Below are 16793 nucleotides of genomic sequence, written 5' to 3'. Positions count from 1 at the left end.
TGGCATTATATTTATTGAGGTGGTCACAAGGTTCTACTTAGGTTCAAGGGAAGGGACCTCAGACTCTATCTCTTAATGAGAAGAATGAGAAAGAATTTGGGAACATGGATTGTTATCACCAAAGACCTGATCCGTTATTTAAAAAGCAAAACAAAACCAAAAACTTACATTTAATTGGGCATTACCAAAAGATGACAGCTCTGGAGAAAACTGTGCATATTTATAAACATATAATATGTATACTTGATAACACTTTATTTTTAGAAGGTTCATGCTATCCATTTTCTTTTTCTTTTTTTTCATGCTATTCATTTTCAAGCAGGGATTTATGTGATACTTTCTCTGACTAAATTTGTAGCACATAAGAAAATTGCAGATTATCTAATTATTTTATTTACCAAGCTAATTGAAACCAAATACAACAGGCATTTACATTGTTTTATTTAATTAAGATAAGAAGGTGTAGAGTTATAAATATTTTTCTTTAGTGACAAATGCAAATCATTATTTAAAAAAATAAGCACAAACACTTCAAATTTTGAATTGCTTTAATTCTGTGAAATGAATTTTAATAAACAAAGTCAACAATGTCAGCCAGGTGCATAAAATATACTATGTTATTTAACCCCAAATTCTTCCTTTTCATATTAATTTTTAGTCAGAAAAAGAGCAATGAGGTTTTCTTCTCTTTTAATTCATAAATGATTTAACAATTAAGAATGAATTAAGGTGAGGTGCATTATTTCTATACTTTCTGTACTGGCAACTATTGTTTAATGCAAAAAACAATAAACAACAAAGACTTGGACTGATAACTCTAGGCACAGAGGGACATCTGCTACTAGATGACTGTTTTAAAAGCCTCAAAGAAAAAAATACTTTTGAAAGGTTTTGAGACATTATGATATTATGGAGGGATGGTAGCTTAATGTTATATTAGCATAAATTCCTGTTCATCAAGCAAGAATTGACCTTAGTGAAGAAGATTGAGAATGTTGTCAAGAAAATGATCTAGGTATGACATTTCATCTGTTGTGATCTCTAAAATGTTTCTATAAAAAATTATGTCAATTTCTTATTTAAATTGCTATCTAATTTGAAGTTTTACTCCCTATTCCAGAAGAGCATTTTGAGTCAAACATGCCTTAAGTTAAAGCTCTCCTTAAATATTTTACAAAAACAATTTGAAATGACTACAATTTTCATTTTTAAGTCATCTTAAAAAATACCCTGTTTTGAATGTCCAAAAAGTAGGAGAGATGTGGTTACTGCATTAATAATGATAATGCATAACATAAGCTCATCTGTGCAAAACTGTGCTTGTTGCAGTTTAATTTTTATTGCCCTTTCCTCAAGAAGGAGGAGAAAGTTAATGCTTAATTAAGAGAGGTTGACAATTTCATGAGAGGGCTTCATTGGTGGTCATTATGAGATGGCAGAGTGTGTTGAAACTTGTGTAGAATGCTCTGTGGGCAGGCCAAATATATTCAATACTGCCCAGTGATGATTGGACTTCATTTCTCAGAATGCACTCTATTGCTGATGGAAATATGATGATTGCGGGCCACTGCATTTTGGAGAATGCAAGCTTATGCCTCTTTCTTCTTATATTGAACCTTCCAATGCAATTTTTTGAAAACTAAGAAACAAATTCACATTAACATATTAAATACAAAATATGACAGAACATGGAAAAGTTGATTCATTTTTCTGGCTTTTAGGATCTGGAGAAAGCTATTTGTTTTTTTGGCATTCAGACTAAAACAAATGAAAATTCTGTCAGTCATTTTATCTTCTGAATATTCAATCTGATTCAAAATTTGGCCTATTTGTAGAAAATTTCCAGGTATAAGGCACAACTTTAACCTTAAACAGTAGTATAAACAATGTTGTAAATCAAAATGATAGAGCCTGAGAAGAATAAAATCCATAAATAGCTATACATTACCTTTTGTTAGTCTGAACAAATATGAATTTTATCCATAAGACTTCCTTAATTTCAGCCACCAAAGAAATCCAGTTATCACTGTTACAGAGCCATTGCAACAGGAACTAAGACAATTGTAGAGTGAGGCATCTCAAGTCAATAGAAGTTATACAGTTAAAGGAACATAGAGTCCAGCTTCTGCCCTTTTCTTCAGCCTGGAACTTAAGCCAGGACATTATCCCTTTGCTTCTCTTCCTGAAAAGCTTTCTGGAGATCTTAAATGACCCATAAAGCTAAGCTCCTTTTGTTCTATGTCTTCCTGAAAACCAGTATCGTGGCCCCCAGTGGGTTGAGGTTTCCTAGTCTGTATGCTGAGATGAGCACTATCATCTTGATCTTGGCTGAGTGAAGAGCTAATCTGCATTGGAGATGGGGACAGTTGGAAACTGGCTCCCTGGGGCCTTGCATGTAAGGCGGTAGAGAGTGTATCACTACATTTTACTTCTGAGCTGTGATTTATTCAATATGTCCAGAGACTTTTAAAAATGAACTGGAGGTTTCAATAAACGCCTTGCCTTTAAGATATGTAACCTGTGATTAAAAATAACCCATGCTCAAAGCAGGAGAGTGACCTTTGCAAAAGCAGTAATGGGATATTTTGGTTCTTTTTACCATGCTGAAATAGGTGTATTTAATCTTGCAAATGGAGTAGAGGAAAAAAAATGTGTGACAGTTAAGTAGAACTCAATCAGTATCGGATGTGGCTCACAGTGAGGAGTCACTACATGTTTAAAATAAATATACATGCAGAACATCTGAACCGTTTATGTGAATTGCAGAGGTATGGCATATAATGGTCATGTGTGTATATGTGAATGTACACCGTGTGCAGATGGAAAAAATATGCATTATGTCGCTAGATTTTCCCATTGTATATTCTCTTTAAGAATTGCCTGAAAACATTAATGTTACTTTTCTCAAATGATTATATATTTCTATTGGAAGTAGTTTTAGCATTAGAAACTCTTGGTTCTTTGACTTTCAGCAAGACAGGCTTTAGGCTTGAGATTCCCTTAAAAAAAAAAAGTATTAGTTTCTTTTATTCATTCAGGATTCTGGGGCAGTTTGGAGCTTTAACATATTGCTGCAGGTATGAACTGAAAGAGTTAAGGGACTGACTGCCATGTTATAAGATCTGCTAACTTACTGCAAAAGGGAATATGGTCAATTCAATAGCTAATTGTTATTTGAATTTTCTTCCTTCCACCACAATTGATGATTGGAAAAGAGACGTAAGTTGTATATACTTTATATAGTATTTATTTTATTTTCTAAAAATGCTTGTCTCTTCATACTTTCAGATCCCCAGATAAAGTGTTTTGACGAAGGGTAGACTGAAGTGAAGCCGTGGCTCTCATCACCTGCTTGACATAAATTATGTCTCGAACTATTTCAAAAGGGAAAAAAAATGGAAAAGGCTGTGAAGGGCCCTGGGTGGCAGGTAAGTGCACTTGAGACAGATGTGTTAGAGAAGTTGCTTCTAATATACAAATCCATCCCTAACAATTACCTAGCAGTAGTGTGGGGCTGGGGGGGCTTGTTTCTCTCACTGTAGTGTGGTGTCAGGGACAAGCTGCCAGGCAGTAAACTCACTTATATACTGAGTTTAGAATGGCGTGCTATGTTTGTTAATGCTACCACTTTCTTTTCAACTGCCTGCCTACCTTTGTTGGGCAGGAGCTTCTGACTGCTGCTGGAATGCCAAGTGACACGACAAATGATCTGTCAGTGTTCTCCTGTTAGCCCTGTGTAGTAAGGATTTTGCTGATGGATTAGGCCCGAGAAAGTATTAGGAAAGCAGCATTTTTTCTTTCCTTTTGAATGCTCATAGCACTTTGTACTTCTCTCTAGTAGAGCAATTATTGTGCTGTATTGTAATGATCTGTGTCTGCCTTTCCCAGTAGACTGAGTATCTTGATGGCAGGGTCTTTGCCTTATTTATCTTTGTACCCAGGGTCTAGCCCAGTTTCTGGCACACAGTAAAAATTCAATAAATGCTTATGGATTGAATGAAGAAATGAATGAGAAAAGCATTAATCAAGGCTCTGAGGCCAAACAGAGATCACGATTCTATCACTTATAAGACTGCTAGCTGTTTCATAACACTTGATTTATTAGAAGCTAAGTGTCTGGGACTGGATATCCATGTTTTGTTCTACAGGACAGGGAGGTATGTGTTCTCTTTCTTTGGAGAAGATGGAAGTTTCTGGGCAGTCATTGTCTCCAAACCTATCAGAGTGTAAGCATAGCACCATGAACCTCTCATTCACTTGAACCATCACAGTATTTTCTGTATTTGTGTGATTCCTGGATTACAGTCTGCATCCTCTACTAGACTGTGAGTCCAGTGATGGAGGGTAGATACATCTGATTTTGTTTACCATCACAGTCCCAGGATCTAGCATAGTACCTGGTAGAGATTAAGCACTTTATAAATGAATGAAGGAATGTTTGGAAACATTAAGATGGCTTCTCTTATTCATACAGGTCTTTTCCCCCCTTTTCTGGAATAGGCAACTATATGTCCATCAGTGCTCTCAGTATTAAGCTGAAAACTTTCTTCGGTTTCTACTGTAGCATTTGAGTATACAGTCACTTTTTAGAGAGCTTTAATAAAATTTCTTCCAATTATTTGGCCAAATTATTAATTTTTTTAAAAAAGAGAGTCCATCACCAGAGGTAACATGTTGACTTTTAATGTGCCCAAGTTTGGAAAACTATGCAGTTTTGATTTTAATGGAGCCTCTCTGTGAACTTTTAAAGGAGTGTTTGGCTGCTGCACAGGCTTCTCTCAAGGGGAAAGGCCTTTAGAGTGACATTGGGTAATTTAGCCATTAAGGTTAATGTTCGTCTTCTCTCTGTCTATTGAAACTTCTAGGGTAGGCAGTGCAAATAGCTTATCAGGTAGTTTTAAAGGTCATGTGCAAAGGAAAAAAAATCCTGCACCGCTCCTGGAAATGTCCTTAGTAATCAGTGCCTGCTTATGGGAGGAGGGGGCTGAGGGACTCTCTCAGCTCATCTATCTTTTCTTTTCCTCCAGGTCACTTTGTGACAGATTTTGACTTGGTAGCAGCCCAACCTGGAAGGTAGCTAGCTATGCACATCTCTGCTTTCTACATTAGCAGAGTCAGTAAGTTTTTTAAAAAATATTTTAACTTTCTCTCTTCCTCTTCAGCCTCTGCACTCTACCTCTGGGGTGAGCCTGACAGAGATAGGAGCAAAAAATAAACTTCTCTGTTGATGGCCTGCAGCATTGGTCAAACCCTCCTTTCAGAGAAGGAGTCAGAATAAGGATAATGGAATAGCTTAGTCTTTTCCCTTGCTATTAGTTTTCCCTTCAGCCTGTGACAAAGCCATGACTCTGTCATCTCTCTGGCCTGCTTCAATCCTCTACAGAATATATGAATCAAGCCCTGCCCTGTCAGATCTGACCGTATTGTGAATTCCTCATAAGTGGATCCCAAGTTCCTCAAAGAAAATGAAAATTTAATCCACCACTCCAGATCCCAGTTGAGATCACCAACCTAGCTTCCTTTGAGATTTCGTTGAGTTATTGGTCTTTTTCTTTCTTTTTCTTTCTCTAAGCAGTAAAAAGCATGGGTTGCAGCTGCTTGGGAGATGAAGGAAAACCAAGTTTTAAAAAATGGTAGCTTTGAGGCAGGCATTTAGGAGTGACTCTAATAGCTCTTTGAGAAGAGTGAACTGTACCTTCAGGCTTATTACAGTCACCCATTGAGAGAGAAATCACAGAATGAGCCTGCAATAATGATAAAATGAAGAATTCATTCCGCTGCAGTGCATCCAATAGCTGCTTTGCATGTGGATTCAGTATTAAGATAAGAGTCTGCTTTTCATTCTGTTTTATTATCTGCTTCTGAGAATATAGCAGCAGGTTTGAAGGATTATATTTTAAAGAAAAAGTTATATTTTCAAAATCCTATTGATGACTACAACCACTCCCTCTATCGCTGCCTTGTCCCTCACTTCTTCCCTGAGTCTTTGCTGGGAATTCTTTTAAATGAAGAAGAGTTCTGTTGCTGCTACCATTCCTATATTCAACTTATTTTTGTTTTCTAGAACTCTGGTCTTCCATTTATACTTTTGAGTGGGAACTTGTTGGCAGGCATTTATGAGAGACATCAGAGAAGTACTAGGGATAGCTAAGCAGACTAATTTCCAAATATTCAGCTCTGAGAAGAATGTAGTTTGTTTGAATTTTATTTCATCTTGCAAAGATGAATTCCACATCTCATGGCTATACATTTGTTTTTGAGGTGATGACCAAAAGGTACATCAGGGCCTCTTTCATGACATTTAATTTTGAACATCAAACAAGGTAGGAAGGCCTGAAGATTGAAACTAGCAAAGGAATAAATAATTGAATTTTGATTAGGCTTTTGAGTCCAAATTAGTTTTTATTAACAACACGAGTTTCATCTTTGAAAAAAAGAAGGGTGAGTCCTTTATCCCCACAGTGCCTTGCAAATGACATTCTCAAGTATGGCAGCCATAACAATAATAATAACTAATATATTTTAGGCATCTGCAATATGATAGACATTAGATATACATACAAATATATACATATTCTAGTTTTAATAGTCACAGTAGCTCTGCAAGACATATATATATGTAAATTATGTATATATAATCTCCCTTTTACAGATGAGGAGACTGAGGCTTAACAAGGTTAAGTTACTAGGCCAATGTTATATAGTTAGTAAGTGGTTGAATTGTTGCTTTCCAAGCCTATGATTTTTTTTACTATACATGACCAACTTTCACGTGATTGAGTGAGAGGATTCAAAAGCTCACTTTGTCCTTCAGTTATCAGTGTCCTTTCCCCATATGCCTTATACGGTTGGCTTCAGGGAAACTGGAAATAGTTACAGGAATATGGGATTATTCCAGGAATTCTGTATTTTTGGATAATTTCCTAAGATTTGTCATCTTCTGGAATCAAAATTTAATATCAAATTTGGATCCCTTACTACAAAGATACTCCTGAGATTCCATGGAACAAGCGTAACTACAAGGTGGTGAAGATTTATGGTTCAGCTCTCTCAGGATCCTTACTGTAAGAAGAATCTCCTAACTTGCCCCAAAATATAGACTGTGGGTCCCTACCTCTCTATTCAAAAAGTAAAATACCATTAGTCCTTCAGAATAAGTTACAGAAAAAAGCTAAAGACCATAAAACCAAAATTTTCCCTCTGCAATTACTAATGTGACTAGTCTTCTCAGTATGAACGTTGTTATGAAATTTGTACAGCAACGTTAACTTTAAATGTTATTTTAAATGTCAAATTTGTGTGTGTGTGTGTGAGTGTGTGTGTATATTTTAAGAAATTGTGACATGGAAGGCACATAGTTTAATTTCAAATTAAGAAGTGGTGACCAGTTGATTGAATTTACCTCTAAATATTCAGGGATGATGTAGATACTGAAATATATAGTTAAGAAAAACAAATTAGGTAATATGACACGTACTTCAAATCCCTGGTAGAGGCTCCAATAAGCTGAAATAATCATACCCACTTTTTACCTAGCTATGTCCTTAAAATATCATAACTTCATAACAGGTGGTGCCCCTTCTGTGGCTAGAAAGAATAAAGAATTAGTTAAGTTAAATTGCATCAATTTTAATTAATTAACTTTATTGAGTAATAATTTTCAGTAGTAAAATTTACCGACATTAAGTGTATAATATGGTGAATTTTGATAAATGTATACAGTTGTGTAACTACCATCATGATCAAAATGTAGACAATCCTATCAACTCAAAAATTTCCATCAATCCACTTTACAATGAATTCCTTACTCTCACCATGGGCCACTGCTTTCTGTCACTATAAATTTACGACAATACTTTTCTAGAATTGCACATAAATAGACTCATATCAGATATGAACCATTCATTCATATCTGTTTTTACATGTATCAGTAGTTCATTCCTTTTATTGCTGAATAGTAATCCACTGTAGGAATATAACGATTTATCTATTCACCAGTTGATGGGCACTTGGGTACTTTGCACTTTTTGGCTACTGTGACTAATGCTGCTAGAAACATTTGTCCACAATTTTTGGTGTGTTTGTACATTTTCCTTTCATTTGGTTATGCATTTCATTTGGTTATGCAACTGGGATTAGAATGGGTGGATCAAAGGATAGGTGTATATTTAACATTACAAGAAATCATCAATTTATTTCCTAAAGTTGTATGATTTTACAACACAGCAATTTGAGACTTCCAGTTGCTCTACATCCAAACCAACACTTGGTATAATCAGTATTTTTAATATTAGCTATTTTAGTGGGTGTATAGTGGTATGTCACAGTGATTTTAATTTGTACATCTTTAATAACTAATGATGTTGAGCAAAATTTCATGTGCTTCTTTTACCATTTTAATTTTTTTGTGACATGTTTATTTCAAATCTTTTGTCCATTTTCTTATTGCGTTGTCTTTTTCTTATCAAATTGTAAGTTACATATAAACTTTGCATACATGTCCTTTAAAAGATATATGTTTTGCAAATATTTTCCTACAGTCTGTGTCATGCCTTTTAATTTTCTTGATAGTGACTGTTGAAGAGTACTTTTAATATAGGTGAAGTCCAATGATTTGTGATTTTTATATTACACTCAAGAAATCTTTGCCAAATTTAAAGTCTCAAAAATTCTCTCCTATGGTTTCTTTAGGAAGTTGTATACTCTTAGGTTTTACATATAAATAAATGATGCAAGAGGGAGGTGAAGCAAGATGGCAGAATAGAAAGCTCCACTGATGGTGTCTACTGCCCCAAAAGAACACCAAGTTAACAACTATCTACACAGAAAAAACACCTTTATAAGAACCAAAAATTAGTTGAGCACTCACAGTACCTGGTTTTAACTCCTTATCACTGAAAGATGCACTGAAGAGACAGAAAACAGAGTCCTGAATCACTGATGCCACCCCACCTTCACCGCAGCAACAGCTGCGTGGTCCAGGGAGCCTCTCTGGGCACTGAGAGAGGGAGAACACAGCAACTCTGAGGCATTAAATTCAGTGTTGTCCTGTTAGACCAGAAAGGAAAACAAGACTGAACTCTGCAAACACCCACCCACAGAGGGAGCATTTAATCCAGCCCTACCAAGAGGGCAGTCGGTGATCCCAGCAGTCCAAACATAAGTGCCTGCAAACCTTGCCACCAAGGGCCAAAGTGCTCCCAGTTTCTAAGCAAACTTGAAAGGCAGCCTAGGCCGTAAGGACTGCAACTTGTAGGCCAGTCCTAGGGCTGAACTAGGCCCAGAGATAGTGGACTAGGGGGCACGGGTGGCATGTGAAATACTGAGACACCAGGCGGGGTAGCCAAGGGGGTGCTGGAATCATCCCTCTCCTAACCACAGGATACTCAGCTCACAGCTCCAGAAGAGACCCCTTTCCTCCATGTGAGGAGAGGAGAAGGAAGAGAAGGAAGAGTGGGTGTATTAGTCTGTTTTCATGCTGCTGATAAAGACATACCTGTGCCTGGGAAGAAAAAGAGGTTTAATTGGATTTACAGTTCCACATGTCTGGGGAGGCCTCAGAATTATGGCAGGAGGTGAAAGGCACTTCTTACATGGCAGTGGCAAGAGAAAAATGAGGAATAAGCAAAAGCAAAAACCCCTGATAAACCCATCAGCTCTCGTGAGACTTATTCACTGTCATGAGAATAGCATGGGAAAGACCGGCCCCCATGATTCAATTACCTCCTTCTGGGTCCCTCCCACAACATGTGGGAATTCTGGCAGATACAATTCAAGTTGATATTTGGGTGGGGACACAGCCAAACCATATCAGTGGGGAAGTCTTCGTCATGAATCCTGGATACCAGCTTAGCCACAGCAGGATAGGGCACCAGTCAGAGTCAAAAGGCCCCCATTCCAGGCCATAGCTCCCAGATGATGTTTCTAGATACACTCTAGAAGAGAAGGGAACCTGCTGCCTTGAAGGAAAGAGCTCAGTCCTGGCAGCATTCATCACCTGCTAGCTAAGGAGGCCCTTGGGCCCTGAATAACCAGCAGTGATACCCAGGTACTATATTGAGAGCCTCTGAGACTTGCTGGCTTCAAGTGAGACTCAGCACATTACCAGCTGTGGGGGCTGTGGGACAAAACGAAACTCCTGCTTGAGAAAAGCAGAAGGTAAAGTAAAGGGGACTTTGTCCTGCACTTCAGGTACTAGCATGCCCAGAGAAGGGTAGAGCACCAAATGGGCACTTGGAGTCCTTGATTCCAGGACTTGACTCTTGGATGGCATTTCTTGACCTGCCCTAGACCAGAGGGGAGCCAACTGCCCTGAAGGATGAATCCCAGGCCAGAAAGCATTCACCAGAAGCTGACTTAAGAGATCTTGGGCCTTAAGGAAACATCACTGTTAGTTTGGCAGTACTCCTCACGGCTTGTGGTGGTGGCGGCTACAGAATTAGGCTCTTCTGCCTTTGGAAAGGGAAGGAAAGAGCAGGAAGGACTGCATCTTGTGAACTGAGTGCCAGCTAAGCTGCAATATAATAGAATAGCAAGTAGACTTCTAAGGTTTTTGACTCTAGTCCCTGACTCGCAGATGTCACTTCTGGGCCTACCCAAGGCCCTGGAGAACTTGCTGCCCTGAAGGGAAGGAAACAGGACTATCTGGCTTTGCCATCTGCTGGCTTGAGAGCTTCAGGGCCTTGAGAAAACATAGGCGGTAGCCAGGGAGTGGTTATAGCAGGCCTTGGGCAAGACCCAGCATTGTGCTGGCTTCAAGTCTGACCCAGCACAATTATAGTGGTGTTGGTGGCCACAAGGGTGTTTATGTTACTCCACATCCAGTGTTAGGTGGCTCAGAACAGAGATAGAGACTCTGTATGTTTGGGAGAAAGTAAAGAAAGAGGACAAGAGTTTCTGCCTGGTAATACAGAGAATTCTCCCAGATCTTGTCCAAGAACATCAAGATGGTACCTCTATGAGTCTGCAAGAACCACAGCATCACTAGGCTTAGGGTACCCTCTAAAGCAGAAACAGCTTAGATCACAACACTCAAGTCCTTTCAAATGTCTGGCAAGCCTTCTCAAGAAGGATGAGTACAAATAAGCCCAGAGAGTGAAGACTAAAATAAATACCTAACTCTTCAGTGCCCAGACACTGAAGACTATCTATTAGCATCAACACTATCCAAGAAAACAACTTCACCAAATAAACTAAATAAGGCACCAAGGACCAATTGTGGAAAAACAGAGATACGTGACCTTTCAGATAGAGAATTCAAAATAGCTGTGTTGAGGAAACCTGAGAAAATTCAAGATAACACTGAGAAGGAATTCAGAATTATATTGGAGAAATTTAACAAAGAGATTGAAATAATTTTAAAAAATCAAGCAGGCATTCTGGAGCTGGAAATGCAATTGGCATACTGAAGAATGAGTCAGAGTCCTTTAATAGCAGAATTGATCAAGCAGAAGAAAGAATTAGCTTGAAGACAGGCTATTTGAAAATAGTCAGAGGAGACAAAAGAAAAAAGAATAAACGGCAATGAAGCACACCTAAAGGATCTAGAAAATAGCTTCAAAAGGGCAAATCTAAGAGTTATTGGCCTTAAAGAGGAGGTAGAAAAAGCAATAGAAAGTTTACAAAGTGATAATAACAGAGAACTTCCCAAGCCTAGAGAAAGCTATCAATATTTAACCCAAAGAAGACTACCTCAAGGAATTTAATAAACTCCCAAAGGTCGAGGGTAAAGAGAGGATCCTAAAAGCAGCCAGAGAGAAGAAATGAATAACATAAAATGGAGCTCTAATACATCTGGCTGCATACTTTTTAGTGGAAACCTTATAGGCCAGGAGAGAGTGGCATGACATATTTAAAGTGCTGAAGGAAAAAAAAAACTTTTACCCTAGACTAGTATATCCAGTTAAAATATAATTCAAACATCAAGGAGAAATAAAGACTTTCCCAGACAAACAAAAGCGAAGAGATTGGGATTTAATCAATACTAGACCTGTCCTATAGGAAATGCTAAAGGGACTACCTTAATCAGAAAGAATAGGACATTAATAAGCAATAAATAATTACCTGAAGGTACAAAACTTACTGGTAATAGTAAGTACACAGAAAAACACAAAATATTATAACACTGTAATTGTGGTGTATAAACTACTGTTATCATAAGTACAAAGACTAAATGATGAACCAATCAAGAATAATAGCTACAACAACTTTTCAAGACATAGGTAGTACAACAAAATATAAATAGAAACAACAAAAAGTTAAAAAGTGGAGGGACAAAGTTAAGGTGTAGAGTTTTATTAATTTTCTTTTTGCTTGCTTGTGCATACAAACATTGTTATGTTGCTATCAAGTTAAAATACTGGGTCATAATATAGTATTTTCAAGCCTCATGGTAACCTCAAAGCAAAAAGCATACAATGCATACACAAAAATGAAAAGCAATAACTTAAATCATATCACCAGAGAAAATTATCTTTACTAGAGCAAGACAAAAATGAAAGAAAGAAGAAAGAGAAGACCACAAAACAACAACAAAAATAGCAAAATGGCAGTAGTAAGTCCTTACTTATCAGTGATAACGTTGAATGTAAATGGACTAAACACTTCAATCAAAAGACATAGACTGGCTGACTAGATGAAAAACCAAGATCCATTGATCTGTTACCTATAAGAAACACACTTCACCTATGAAGAAACATATAGATTGAAAATATAGGGATGGACAAAGATATTCCATGCCCATGCAAACCAAAAAAGAGCAAGAGTCACTATACTTGTATCAGACAAAATAGGTTTCAAGACCAAAACTATAAGAAAAAACAAACAAGGTCACTATATAATGATAAAGGGGTCAATTCAGCAAGATGATATAACAATTTTAAATATATATGCACCAAACACTGGAGCACAAAGGTGTATTAAGGAAATACTATCAGAGCTAAAGAAAGAGATAGGCCCCAAGACAATAATAACTGGAGACTTCAACACCCTACTTTCAACATTGGGCAGAACATCTAGAGAGAAAATCAACAAAGAAACATCAGACTTAATCTGCACTATTTACCACATGGATCTAATGGATATTTACAGAACATTTCATCCAAGAGCTACAGAACATACATTCTTTTCCTCAACACATGGATTATTCTTAAGGATAGACCATACACTATGTCACAAAACAAGTTCTGAAACATTCAAAAAATTGAAATAATAGCAAACATGTCCTCTGACCACAATAGAATAAAACCAGAAATTAATAACAAGAGGAATTTTGAAAACTATAAAAATACATGGAAATTAAACAATATGCTCCTGAATGATCAGTGGGTCAATGAAGAAATTAAGAAAAACAGAAAAATTTTTTGAAACAAATGATAATGGAAACACAACATACCAAAACCGGTGGGATACAGCAAAAGCAGTAGGAAGAAGGAAGTTTATAGCTATAAATGCCTACATCTAAAATGAGAAGAAACTTCAAATAAACAAAAATGATACATGTTAAAGAACTAGAAAAGCAAGAGCAAACCAAACACAAAATTAGTAGAAAAGAAATAATAAAGATCAGAGCAGGAGAGTCTAGCAAGATGGCCAAATAGGAACAGCTCCGATCTGCAGCTCCCAGCGAGACTAACGCAGAAGGTGGGTAATTTCTGCATTTCCAACTGAGGTACCCAGCTCATCTCATTGGGACTGGTTAGACAGTGGGTGCAGCCCACAGAGGGCAAGCAGAAGCAGGGTGGGGCATCACCTCATCCTAGAAGTGCAAAGGGCCAGGGAACTCCCTCCCCTAGCCAAGGGGAGCCATGATGGACTGTGCTGTCTGGCCCAGGTACTACGCTGTTCCCATGGTTTTTGCAACCCATAGACCAGGAGATTCTTTTGTGTGCCTACACCGTTAGGGCCCTGGGTTTCAAGCACAGAACTAGGCAGCTGTTCAGGTAGACACTGAGATAGCTGGAGGAGTTTCTTTTTCATACCCCAGTGGCACCTGGAACCCCAGCGAGACAGAACCATTTACTCCCCTGGAAAGGGGGCTGAAGTCAGGGAGCCAAGTGGTCTAACTCAGCAGGTTCCACTCCCATGGAGCCCAGCTAGCTAAGAACCACTGGCTTTAAATTATCTCTGCCAGTATGGCGTCTGAAGTTGGCCTGGGATGATCAAGTTTGGTAGGGGGAGGGGGTTCTGACATTACTGAGGCTTGAGTAGGTGGTTTTCCCCTCACAGTGTTAAGGAAGCTGAACGTACCACAGCATGGCAAAGAGGCTGTGGCCAGACTGCCTCTCTAGATTCCTCCTCACTGGGCATAATATCTCTGAAAGAAAGGCAGCAGCCCCAGTCAAGGACCTATAGAGAAAATTCCCATTTCCCTGGGACAGAGCACCTGGGGGAAGGGGAGACTGTGGGTGCAGCTTCAGCAGACTTAAACATTCCTACCTGCTGGTTCTGAAGAGACCATCAGATCTCCCAGCCCAGTGCTCAAGCTCTGCTAAGGGACAGACTACCTCCTTAAGTGGGTCCCTGACCCCTGTGCCTCCTGACTGGGAGACACCTCTCAGGAGAGGTCAACAGACACCTCACACAGGAGAGCTCCATCTGGAATCAGACAGGTACCCCTCTGGGATGAAGCTTCCAGAGGAAGGAGCAGGCAGCAATCTTTGCTGTTCTATAGCCTCTGCTGGTGATACCCAGACAAACAGGGTCTGGAGTGGACTTCCAGCAAAATCCAGCAGACCTGCAGAAGAGGGGCCTGATTGTTAGAAGGAAAACTAACAAACAAAGCAATGACATCAACAGCAACAAAAAGGATGTCCTCTCACAAACCCCATCCAAAGGCCATCAGTATCAAAGATCAAAGGTAGGTAAATCCACGAAGATGAGGAAAAACCAGTGCAAAAATGCTGAAAATTCCAAAAAAAAAAAAAAAACCCAGAATGCCTCTTGTCCTCCAAATGACTGCAACTTCTCTCCAACAGGGGCACAAAACTGGATGCAGAATGAGTTTGATGAATTGACAGATGTAGGCTTCAGAAGATAGGTAATAACAAAGTCTTCTGAGCTAAAGGAGCGTGCTCCAACCCAATGCAAGGAAGCTAAGAACCTTGATAAAAGGTTACAGGAACTGATAACTAGAATAACCAGTTTAGAGAAGAACATAAATGACCTGATGGAACTGAAAAAACACAGCATGAGAACTTCGTGAAGCATACACAAGTATCAATAGCCAAATCGATCAAGTGGAAGAAAGAATATCAGAGGTTGAAGATCAACTTACTGAAATAAAGCATGAAAACAAGATTAGGGAAAAAAAGAATGAAAAGGAATGAAGTAAGCCTCCAAGAACTATGGGACTATGTGAAAAGACCAAACCTATGATTGATGATGTATCTGAAAGTGACAGGGAGAATGGAACCAAGTTGGAAAACACACTTCAGGATATTATCCAGGAGAACTTCCCCAACCTAGCAAGACAGGCCAACATTCAAATTCAGGAAATACAGAGAACACCACTAAGATACTCTTCGAGAAGTGCAACCCCAAGACACATAATTGTCAGATTCTCCAAGGTCGAAACAAAGGAAAAAATGTTAAGGGCAGCCAGAAAGAAAGGTCAGGTTACCTACAAAGGGAAGCTTATCAGACTAACAGGGGATCTCTCTGAAGAAACTCTAAAAGCCAAAAGAGAGTGGAAGCCAATATTCAGTATGCTTAAAGAAAAGAATTTTCAATGCACAATTTCATATCCAGCCAAACTAAGCTTCATAAGCAAAGGAGAAATAAAATCCTTTCCAGACTAGCAAATGTTGATGGAGTTTGTCACCACCAGGACTGCCTTACAAGAGCTCCTGAAGGAAGCACTAAACATGGAAAGGAAAAACTGATATCAGCCACTGCAAAAACACACCAAAATATAAAGACCTATGACACTATGAAGAAACTACATCAACTAATGTGCAAAATAACCAGCTAGCATCATGAGGACAGAATCAAATTCACACATAACAATATTAACCTTAAATGTAAATGGGCTAAATGCCCCAATTAGAAGACACAGACTGGCAAATTGGATAAAGAGTCAAGACCCATCAGTTTGCGGTGTTCAGGAGACCCATTTCACATGCAAAGACACACATAGGCTCAAAATAAAGGAATGGAGGACTATTTTCCAAGCAACGGGAAAGCAGAAAAGGGCAGGGGTTGCAATTCTAGTCTCTGATAAAATGGACTTTAAACCAACAAAAATCAGAAAAGACAAAGCAGGGAATTACATAATGGTAAAGGAATCAATGCAACAAGAAGTAACTATCCTAAATATATATGTGCCCAATTCAGGAGCACCCAGGTTCAAAAAGCAAGTTCTCAGAGACCTACAAAGAGACTTTAACTCATACATAATAATAGTGGGAGACGTTAACACCCCACTGTCAGTATTAGACAGATCAATAAGACAGAAAATTAACAAGGATATTCAAGAATTGAACTCAGCTCTGGAACAAGCAGCCCTAATAGACATCTACAGAACTCTCTAACCCAAATCAAGAGAATGCACATTCTTTTCAGTGCCACATAGCACTTATTTTACAATCAACCACATAGTTGGAAGTAAAACACTCCTCAGCAAATGCAAAAGAACGGAAATCATAACAAACAGTCTCTCAGACCACAGTGCAATCAAATTAGATCTAAGGATTAAGAAGCTCACTCAAAACTGCACAACTATATAGAAACTGAACACCCTACTCCTTAATGACTACTGGGTAAATAACGAAAATAAGGCCGAAATAAACAAGTTC

The sequence above is a fragment of the Pongo pygmaeus genome, chromosome X (assembly GCF_028885625.2).
Source record: "Pongo pygmaeus isolate AG05252 chromosome X, NHGRI_mPonPyg2-v2.0_pri, whole genome shotgun sequence".
In the NCBI taxonomy this organism is placed as follows: domain Eukaryota; kingdom Metazoa; phylum Chordata; class Mammalia; order Primates; family Hominidae; genus Pongo; species Pongo pygmaeus.
Note: the sequence above shows the minus strand (reverse complement) of the source record.